The 11,108-nt window shown below is 37.0% G+C and overlaps 1 pseudogene across 1 annotated transcript; it reads left to right on the top strand.

The window, feature by feature from the left end:
- Nucleotides 1-1,860: 1,860 nt before the first annotated feature.
- Nucleotides 1,861-6,586, top strand: LOC18423700 (RNA demethylase ALKBH9B-like; annotated as a pseudogene). The gene is made up of 5 exons (XR_016060464.1): nucleotides 1,861-2,197; nucleotides 4,069-4,154; nucleotides 4,278-4,576; nucleotides 4,923-4,992; nucleotides 5,172-6,586. The product of XR_016060464.1 is annotated as an RNA demethylase ALKBH9B-like (transcript).
- The last annotated feature ends 4,522 nt before the right edge of the window (nucleotides 6,587-11,108 follow it).

The raw sequence follows: 11,108 nt of genomic DNA on the forward strand, positions 1-11,108 counted from the left end.
TATTCCCTTTCTCACTGAGGGCCTTTGCAGGAGGTGCGCGGAGATTTTGCCTGATCTTATTCGTCAGTTGGCTTCTGGTGAGTGCTTCTTTTGTTGAATTAGGGTTTGCTTTCTTTACATGCTGAGAAAATGGGTTTGCTTCCTTTGGTTGATGTTTTTAGGGTTTGTGTTACTGGGTTGGGTTTTGTTTCTATCCTTTCTATGAGATTTGGCTCGTTTTTTGCTTTGAATTATGCGGTTAGGGCTTTATTGGGCTTTCTTTAGAGGAGAATTGTTGCTTTTTCACCGTAGGCCTAATTGTATTTGTTTCAGTGTAGATTTTTTTTTTTCTTAGATCATTGTAATCAGATTCAATTAATTGGAATTGGGTACTTGGGTTATTTGTTTAAAAAGGGAATTGGGAATTGTTTTTTGTTTCTACTGATATACTTAGGGTTTTGCACTGTTTCATGTTTTTGTATTAGGGTAATTTGGTTATTGGTTCGGGTAAGTGAATCGGAAATTGGGTTTTTTTTTTACGGATATATAGTATTTTGAATAGTACTCATGAGTAGTACTTGTGAATAATAATACTCATGAAATAGATAAAAAAAATATAAAACCCTAAAATTTCCAAAAATACTAAAAAATGCTAGAAATTAAAGTATAATTTCCCCCCCATCATTTTTGCCTTTATTTTTTCTCGTATGTTTAAAAAGCAACTGTCGAGCTATAAATTCTTGTTTTTTTAAAACAAAAACATTGAGTGCTAAGACATTCTTTTAGGGACTACCAGATCAATATTTGAGCTTTAACAATGAGTTTTTAGCCTTTGGATTTCTAAAATGTGAATTATGATAGTTTTATCTGGATGCATATCATGGTAACTGGAGTTTTTGTCTTGATATCAGTTCTGTCCAAGTTATGGTTTATGAATATTTTGCAGAGTTCATCCATTGAGTGAAGGATTTAGTATTTACAATCCATTTTCCTTATGATGAAGTTGGTTCAATTTCTATTAGGAGTGGGGCAAATAAAATGTTGGTAACATTGTTCTTATCAGGCAGTAGGTCTCGTAAGAATTTTATTCATAAAGAAGTTGATTCCCTATTGAAAGAGCACTACTGCGTTTTGTCCAAAGTTTTATGTTCGATAAAGATTCTTTGACACAATAATTTGTTGGGTTTTGATGTGATAAGACACATCGCAAAAGTTAAATAATTGCCAGGTTCATATTTTCTTTAACATGAAGCTTCATGTGCTCTATTCTCTATTTACCTATCTATAATTAAAAGTTATGCTCGCCTTCAATCCTTACTTTCAGATTATGCCTAGGTAGGAGCACTATCTGTAGTCTATAAAAAGTAATCTCACTTGTGTGTGGGTACCTTAGTTTGTGATCTTATGGGGTGTTTTTTCTGGATAATTGATTGTTCTTTATATTTTAATGGTCCTTCACAATTTTTTTCATAGTCTTCTGATGTTTATCTGCTGTTTTGGTTAATTGATTCCTTTCTTTATATTTTATAGGGGAACTGGATCAAGATTCATTATCAAATGGACATTTTTGTGAGGATCAGTGGTACTTAGTTGCAGCTTCTTCAAGTTTGACTTTGTCGGATAGGAGCTCCAATAGCCAGTCAAATGGGAACTTTAAGAAATCATACAAAAGCTCAATCAACACATCTGCTTCGAGGGTTCCTACACGCTCAGGAGAAGCCTCTCTCTCCTCCTTAGAAGGTAGCAACTATAGGGAGCATCGGGTGCTCATTGGCGAGAAAGGGGAGATAGAAGTGGGCAGGTTTCCCAGACAAAGGAATTTGATGAAAGCTCAACCAACACATCTGGTTCTAGGGTTCCTACGCGTTCAGGAGAAACCTCTCTCTCCTCGTTAGAAGGTAGCAGCTATAGGGACCGTCGGGTCTCTCATGGGCGAGACATGAGGGATAGAAGTGGGCAGTTTTCCCAGACAAAGGAATTTGATGAATCACTCTGAAGATCAAAAGAAGAATCATTGATGAGAGATGAGAGAGAGTGGATTCGTTTTACGCAAGTGGTGAGGAACAAGGACTATGTATCCTTGGAAAGGATCGAGGGGAAACTGGTTAACATTGTCAAGGGACTTGAGCTGCACACTTGTGTTTTCAGCGCTACTGAACAGAAAACCATTGTTGTGTTTACAGCCTTCAAGAGATGGGGAGGAAAAATGAACTAAGGGGTATGCCTCTTTCTTACTCTCTATGGTTTTGATGTTTTTGTGTGGCAGCATAGAGTTGTATGATATATGATATGTGTAGTTCCTGGTGTTGAGTTATGTTTATCTATGTCTTTTTAATGTGTCTGAAAAAAATAACATCCTCATATTGTACATAGACCGTCTAGTTTTTGGATGGTTAGGTTTATGTGTTTAAGAACTCAAAATCCTTTCTTTGTATTTCTTTCTTCTTTTTTTTCATCTGATGATTCTTTGGGAGGTCCCAAAATTTCAGATTGAAAAATCCTCCTGAGTAGATCATTTTCCCAAGAGAACTATGTGGGCTCTTATTGTTTTATCCTGTCTCAATGAACTATGCCTTGTTTGCACTTGCTGCATACCAATGAACACATCCCTTCACATTAAGCATTGTTACTTATGGGCAAAAAGGGAGAATATATGATTCCAATTTTTAGGACTTCATGTTGTATTTTCTGTGCTATTTTACAGTGTATCTACTGGGTAAATTGCTTTTCTTCATTTTATTGTGTGTGCCTGCATGGAGCATATGAGAATACAATAAGTCACCCCTCGTTCATATCACCCATCATGCTGTTCATTCTAGTGCTTTGTCACCCCTTGCCCTAAGTCTCATTGGGAAACAACAATATTACGTGCAAATAGGAGTACAAAAAGTAAATTCTTCTAGAAGATATTTTTGCACATACTTAAATGAATGGGATTCTAGTGATTATTTGTTCATGCCTCGTTTTTTAAATCCAGGTTCCCCTTAACTTTCCAATAAATATCCCAACCACCCAGTCATTCCGTAATGCTCTTGTTCTTATCTCCCCCACCCCCCACCTATGTTTCCTTGCTTCCCATTTGTCACCACACTAGTTGCTCATAGTTTCCTCATTTGGAAGACTTGTGGAAGAGACAGATGTTTTAGGTTGATTTTTATAATCATATTCTCATAGGAATCCTAGGAATCCCATGGCATCTTACTGGCACAGTGTTTTTAAGACTTGCTGAGTTTGACTCGGACTTGGGTGAGTCACTTGGACCTGGCAGGATGTCATGTTCATATGAAATTATTGGGGACTGGTCAAGTCTCAGCAGACCTTGCGAGTCTTATTCGGACTTTGCAGAGTAACTGGACCCTACCTGGTTTAAGGGCCATATCCACATTTAGAAATGGAGGTGCTCTGGCACTGTATTTTTCTGCCTTTCCCATGTTTTTTTGGCACCTGAAAACAGGTGTGATGCCAATTAACTGGGCATCTAAATCCTCTGGACAAATTGTACATTCAGCATTTGTACTATCATTTGAAATCTGGAGTGTTTTGGCATATTCGCTTTGGGAAGCTGGCAAGAAATTGATGATTCATGTTACAAAAGATATATGGTTATTGTTGGGCATTTGTGATGGTTATCTCCACTATATGCATAATTTTGTTCTTCTAAAGGTTGATTTGGCAATAAGATTCATTTACTTCTATAACTGAGATGTTTTTTTCTGATTCACTTCTACAACTTATATTTATCTCATTAGCTTAGATCTATCAAGGATTTTAGATCTATCAAGGATATTATTGTCCAAATTTTCTTTATATTGTATTCTGGTTTCATATCCCAGAGAGTCAGTGCTATATTTCATGCTAATGCCCTGTGGAAAAACTCTGCAAGCAAAGAGAAATAAGTTTCATATAATACTACATTTAATGTACTCAAGTCAGATTTTTGGAATTTCATGTATGTGGCTTTTGGAAATTTTACTTTCTTGTTTTTTCTCCTAAATGGCATTGATTAATTTTTAGTGTTATTAATGGCTTGGCACGGTGGCCATGGTTTGTATGATATGTACTAAGCCATTTAATTTTTTTTTTTTTCAGAGCGAACTTATTCAGAACCACAGAAATGGATGCGTGGGAAGGGGTGTGTGACTATGCAATTTGGTTGCTGCTACAATTATGCAGTGGTAAATATAGAGAATACTATATTTTAGAGAATAATCTTTTCACGAGTTAATGTTCTTCTAAATGTAATTAAGAGAATACTACACATTAGAAACTTTGACATCAGATGAATCTTCTTTGAGCAGGATAAGAATGGGAACCCACCAGGGATCATTCGTAACGAGGAAGTGGACCCCATTCCTCCCCTCTTCAAAACAATGGTCACGTGGCATGTCCTTCCTACGGATTGTATTCCCAACAGCTGCATCGTTAACATCTACGATGAAGGAGATTGTATACCACCCCATATTGACCACCATGACTTTGTCCTCCCTTTTTGCACGGTGTCATTCCTCAGTGAATGCAACATAGTTTTTGGTGCTAACCTGAAAATCGTGGGACCAGGAGATTTTGCTGGTTCATTTTCGATCCCTTTGCCTGTCGGGTATGCTTACTCTCTGTTGCATTTCTTTGGAAACAATGTTGTGTGTCCTTTTTCATCTTTATTATAAGTTTTTTGTTAATTGATTGGGTAGAAATCAAGAGTTTGCCCCCCCCTGGCTTGTTGCCCAACAGTGAATGTTTTGCTCAGTAGGGGTGTAAAGAAATGAGAACTAGTTTTTATTTCGGTATAGGTGATGTTACGTGGCAGTTTTTTTCTTTTTGGTGTGTAAAATATTTTTTCCTTGACACTCAAGCTATTTGTTAGTTATGCAACTGATTATTTCTGTTCAAGATCAATATTGATTTTCTGTTATTTATGTAACTGATTATTTCTGTTCCTCATACAGATCAGTGCTAATCTTGAATGGCAACAGTGCTGATGTGGCCAAGCACTCTATTCCGGGTTCCGGCAAAGAGGTAATTTATGTCAATTCTAGTTATGTGTTTTGCATCTAAAAGTTCCTCTAAAATTGCAGAAATAGGCCTTTAATGTAAATAGAAACGCACTTTTGTCCTTTATTTTATTTTATTTTTTTTCTCATTCAGCAAACTGTATATAGCATCAAAACTCTAACCCCCAAATTTTGATTTTGCAGGATCTCAATAACTTTCAGAAAGATGGATCCCCGGAAGATCCCCCGCAATTTTTTGTCTGATCCGGACCTTTGCAATATATACCCACTTCATTAGTGGTTACACATTGTCTTATGTATCATTATTTTATTGTAACCTAAGCTGACTGGGTTTTGGCCATATCTTTGCCAAAGGAGTTGAAAAGGTTGGAACTTGATTGTGAAGAGGAGGGACATTGGGAAAAATTGACACCATTCTAAATAGAAAAGGCAAAAAAAAGGTTTTGATGGACCGGGGCATAGGTATTGTAATAGTAACAAAGAAAGTGCTCACCATTAGCCACAATGACGGAAAATAATTAGCGGCATTAGGAAATTGTTTTATTTCCACTAGTCATGCATTATAGAGTTGGGTGGGATGTGACTCTAGAAATGAGCTCCTGAGATCTGATTAAGCTTGTGGATGATAGAGGAGCCAAGGTTTTCTTTAAAGGGCGGAGAAAGTGTTGTGGTCCCTATATTGAGAAGGGGTTTTCTTGTTTTCCAGAAGCTGGCTTCCATTGTATATTTGTCTTAATGAATTGTGACTGGTGATTTTTTCTGTGTGGTATGAGAAGAGGCGTACTGTCTGCCACTGACTCTCATCTCATGAGGTCTCCACGGGTCTTTCAAGCGAGATGAAACTGGAAGGTTTCTTAGATCTCATTGGACAAAAGGGGGATTATCCGGTGCATGGAATGGATGAATGACTGCTGCTTAGGCATCATGAGCAGAGTACGGATGCAGGTCGTTGGTGAGAAAACATACTTTCGGAAGGGCATATGTTTGGGCTACGCTACATTAAAAGAAGAACCCTCTATGCTAAGCATGGTGGCTTCTGAAGTTACAGGGGCAGATGTGGTGGAAGAGAGGGGCTGCAAGGTATTTGAATCCCTTGCTTCAGAAGGGCATCAAAGGACGATGAAATAGAGGCATATCAAAAGCTATAACATGAGCTCCACTGATTATTTTCTTGCAATAAAAAGATGGACTGATTTGGATTCCATTAGTAAAGGTGCCTTTTGTGGTGATATTCATGTATAGAGCTTATTGGCATCATGGACAGAGGAGATTCTATCACATACAATGTGGTCCACCCATGCCCTCTAAAAACAAAGGCCCTTCGATGACTCGTTGTGTTAAACAAAATCTTGACTGTGGACAATCTAAGAAAGAAAGGGATGCTGAATTTCAAACGCTTCAAGGAAGCAATGGGATTAGTATGTTTAAGTCATCTTTTTTGCCTGGATCCTTTGCAACAATTACTTGGTCTTTTGCATTAAGTCTATGTTATTTCAAATGGGTATCGGCGGCCTCGGTGGAGTCCCTCTTGAGTCACTGGTCCTCTCCACCTGTGTTAAAAGTGAAACTTATTGTATGGAGACCGAATTTTTTTGTGATTGTGTGGCTTATATGGCTTGAAAGGAACAACATGATGTTTAGGATCAAAATGGGATCAAAACGAGGAGCTGGACAACATAACTTATATGCCATAGGGATTTTAAAACAAATTGGAAGAAGATTTGCAGAACATATTTTGGTACGTCCCCTGAGGGTGACTGTCACACCCCAAGAATTTACAATACTATTATTCCTGAGATGTGAGGGACAAAACATATATACATCTATTGATAGGACAAATTTACAGTGGCGAGGTCTTACATAGTAAATAAAGAAAGCTAGCACAACAACAGTATCTTCCAAGGTTGATCTTGACTAGCACTCAAAATGAATCCGTAGTTATCCTGAAAAAATGTTTACCATAGTTTGATGAGTTTGGTTACTCAGTAAGTGATCATCATAATCTTAAAAATAATCATGATTGAAAGATATCAATATTTTCCAAAATGAGATTTATTAACAAAAATGCATCAACAGTTTCACTTTCAATAAATGCATAATTAAGTATAATCTTAGTAATTGAAATGCTTATAACACTTTTAACGGCAGTACATAATTCAAAGGATTTCACAAAATACCCTACTGACGTCCCAAGTAGGTCACTTATATACCCCATCAGCGTCCTAATGGGTCCACTTAATCCCTATCGGCGTCCCAGATAGGTCCACTTAATCCCTATCGGCGTCCCAGATAGGTCCACTTAATCCTTGCAGTTTCATTTATACTTCACCGGTGTACCGGATGAGTCCACTTAATCCCTACCGGCGTCCCAGATAGGTCCACTTATACTTCACCGGCGAAACGGATGAGTCCACTTGCATACTTAAATTATTTCTAAATCTCTTTAAACATTCGAAAGCAGCAATATCATGTACTCAACATATCACTGAAACCATTAATATGAATTTCACCTAAACCATTAATAACAGTCACTCTCTATAATATTTCAAAAATAACCAATCAAATATTTTGGGCTCAAATTTAGAAAGGTAGCAGTTTGTAAAGGCATTCTAGCATAATTGCCAATTTAATATGTATAGAAAAACTCTTATAAAAATTCAAGAATACAGAATTATCACAATTTATGGAATATCAATTCACAAATAAACATTTCACAACAATACTATAATCAATTGCAAAAATGTCAATTTTTAAATAATAAGGCAGCCATTTGCACATGAATTTTACAATGTCTAAATATTCAAAACAGTAGAAAGAAATATCACAATTTTACTAAAAGCATAAATATCACATTTATTTCTAACAATAGACAAGAAAAATAAATAAATTTATTTTTCTAATTTACAGCATTCAAAATTTCTAACATAGATAAAATATCACAATTTTTATTAAAAAGATTATTTTTCAAGATAATGGGGTCACGTGCGCATAAAATTTATCGCGCCTAAAATTCATGATAATAAGCAGAAATAATTATTTCATTTCATTTTTAAAAAGAATGGATTATTTTTCGAGACAATGAGGTCACTTACACACAAAACTGATAAAATAAAGATCCTAGACGGAAATATCACTATTTATTAAAAATAGACTATTTTTCAGGAAGACGATGTCACTTACACACAAAACTTATAAAATAAATATCCTGAACGAAAATATCACTATTTATTAAAAACAGACTATTTTTCAGGAAGACGATATCACTTACCCACAATTATTTGAGAGGGAGCTTCCGATAAAAGAATTCGGTTCGAGAGAGAAGTTCACTGTGTTTCGACCAGAGAGAGATCTCAAAGTTTTGTTTTAGGGTGGGAGTGCTCACATCCCCTATTTAAATTCTTATAACGTATTATTATACTGTTTTATTACGCTCTGCCTCATACCTGAGGTGTCGCATTAAAAGCAGACTTTTATCGTACGAAAACCACGTCCGCTAAAGGACGTTGCCAGCTGCAAGCAGCAGGAGGCAAAAGCAGGCAAAAGAAAAAAAAGTAAAGGCAAAGGCAAATCTTTTGAAAATAGTGATGGTCCTCAAGGACCATCATATTCAAACAAAACATCACCTATTTAAAAACATATTTTCTCCTTTTTTTTTTTTTTTTTTTTTCTTTTTGAAATTTTAGGATTGTTACATTCTTCCCTCCTTAAAGAAATTTAGTCCTCTAAATTTGTGTACCTGATTACTGAAAAAGATAGGGGTATTTTTCTCTGATTTCGTCTTCTCGTTCCCAAGTCGACTCTGCTCTTGAATGGTACTGCCATAATACACGGACTAAAGGAATCTCCTTGTTATGCAACACTTGCACCCTTCTATCCAGTATCAAAATTGGCTGCTCAATGAAGGATAGGTCCTTCCTGATCGGTAAAGGTTCATATTTTAAGATATGGGACGGGTCGGGCTGATATTTTTGTAGTGAAGATACATGAAAGACATTATGGACATTTGCCAATTCGGGTGGTAAGGCAAGTCTATAAGCGACACCTCCGATTCTTTCCAGGATTTCAATTGGTCCGATGTAACGTGGGCTCAACTTTCCTTTCTTGCCGAATCTCATAATGCCCTTTATTGGTGAGATTTTTAGGAAAACTCGATCACCTTCCTCAAATTCAAGATCTCTCCTTCGGTTATCGGCATAACTCTTTTGCCGACATTGAGCTGTCCTGAGCCTTTCACGAATTAATGCTATTTTATCTGTGGTTATCTGGACAATTTCTGGCTCTAAAAGCTTTCTTTCACCAACCTCGTCCCAACATATGGGTGACCTGCATTTTCTTCCATACAGGGCTTCATATGGTGCCATTTGAATACTGGCTTGGAAGCTATTATTATAAGCAAACTCAATCAGGGGTAAATGGTCATCCCAGCTTCCTGTAAGGTCAATAACATAGGCCCTCAGCATATCTTTCAAGGTTTGGATGGTCCTCTCCGATTGTCCATCAGTTTGAGGGTGAAAGGCAGTACTAAAGGCGAGTCTCGTCCCCATGGCTGACTGTAGTCTAGCCCAAAATTTAGAAGTAAACCGAGTATCCCTGTCCGATACAATACTGACAGGAACTCCATGCAACCGCACTATTTCCTTAATGTACAGCTGAGCCAGTCGATCCAAAGTGTACGTCGTGCGAATCGGTAGAAAGTGGGCAGCTTTGGTTAACCGGTCCACAATGACCCAAATGCTATCATGTCCTGAATTTGTTCTAGGCAAGCCAGAGATAAAATCCATAGAGATGTGCTCCCATTTCCATTCTGGCACTGGTAAAGGCTGCAACAACCCAGCGGGCCTTTGATGTTCAGCTTTTACTTGCTGGCATGTTAGGCATTTAGACACAAATAGTGCTACCTCTTTTTTCATATTATTCCACCAAAAGGTTTTCTTCAGGTCCTGATACATTTTAATACTTCCGGGATGTATCGTATAACGAGAATGATGTGCTTCTTCTAAGATAGCTTTCTTTACACTCTCATCATTCGGGACACAAACCCGACTTTTGAATCTTAGCAAATCCTCACTACATATAGAGAATTCATCTCTCTTTCCTTGCTTCACCTCTTCTATAATTGTTATAAGCTGAGGGTCTTTCTTGTGCGCCAATCGAATCTGTTGGATTAATTGGGGTTCCGCCTTAATATTGGCAATCATACTTACCACACCATTAATGGACGGAGTTGGATGCCAATCCACTATTTCCTCTAACAATCGCATTTCTTGGATCATTAGATGAGCTAAGACTCCCGTAGATTTTCTACTTAGAGCGTCGGCCACAACGTTAGCTTTTCCTGAATGATAATGGATTGTACAATCATAATCTTTTAAGAAATTCATCCATCTTATCTGCCGCATATTTAAATCCTTCTGAGAGAAAAGGTATTTCAAACTCTTATGATCCGTGTATATTACGAATTGCTCACCATATAGATAATGCCTCCATATTTTCAAAGCGAATACTATTGCAGCTAGCTCCAAATCATGAATTGGATATTTTTTCTCATATTCTTTCAACTGTCTGGATGCATATGCCACTACTTTCCCATATTGCATTAATACACAGCCCAAACCTTTATGTGAAGCATCACTATAAATCACAAATCCCCCACTCCCCTCAGGAATAGTTAAAATAGGTGTTGAAGTTAATCAAACTTTTAGTTCTTGAAAACTCTCCTCACATTCACTTGTCCACTCAAATTTGACATTTTTCTGTGTCAATCGAGTCAATGGGATTGCGATTCGAGAAAATCCTTCTACAAATTTTCTGTAATATCCTGCCAATCCCAAAAAGCTTCGAACTTCAGTCACATTACTTGGTTGTTTCCAATTAACAACGGCTTCAACCTTTGAAGGATCAACTGATAGACCTTCCTTTGATATGACATGTCCTAAAAATGTCACTTGTTCAAGCCAAAATTCACATTTACTAAGTTTGGCATACAATTTCTTCTCTCTTAATATTTGCAATACCATTCTTACATGTTGCTCATGTTCCTTCTGATTCTTGGAATAAATTAAAATATCATCGATGAATACCACAATAAATTTATCCAAAAAGGGCTTAAAGATCTGATTC

Source organism: Amborella trichopoda, chromosome 8 (genome assembly GCF_054954075.1).
Source record: "Amborella trichopoda isolate Santa Cruz 75 chromosome 8, AtrichopodaSantaCruz75HAP2 v2.0, whole genome shotgun sequence".
In the NCBI taxonomy this organism is placed as follows: Eukaryota; Viridiplantae; Streptophyta; class Magnoliopsida; order Amborellales; family Amborellaceae; genus Amborella; species Amborella trichopoda.